This window comes from Arachis duranensis, unplaced genomic scaffold (genome assembly GCF_000817695.3).
Source record: "Arachis duranensis cultivar V14167 unplaced genomic scaffold, aradu.V14167.gnm2.J7QH unplaced_Scaffold_232527, whole genome shotgun sequence".
Taxonomy (NCBI): Eukaryota; Viridiplantae; Streptophyta; class Magnoliopsida; order Fabales; family Fabaceae; genus Arachis; species Arachis duranensis.
The window spans coordinates 288,178-288,620 of NW_026264853.1; positions in this window are offsets into that span (position 1 = coordinate 288,178).

The window sequence follows — 443 nt, forward strand, 5'->3', positions numbered from 1 at the left end:
TAATATAAAATAATTTTGTATATATATATTCAATTATATTATTTAACATCATGTCATTAAAATTATTATCTTTTATATTAATTACATAAATAATTATCTAAAATAATAAATATAATTAAATTTTTGTGTAAAAAATTTTATGTTCTCATTGCATTAAAATTAACTTATTAATTTGTTTTGGTGACTCAATTAACTTATTAAATAAAAATAACCTTAATGTATAAGAAATATTATTGTGAAAATTTATCCTGGGTCAGTTGCTCCACCGAAATAAACATAACCTTAATTCCAGCCATATGATCCGTATCATCACCATTTGTGTGCACAACTCCAAAACAATGTTATCCAAATAAAAAATGTTAACTAGAATCGTCCACTAATATATTTGTGTATAAATATATATTTAATTTATTTTATTATTAATATATAATTATATTTTAACA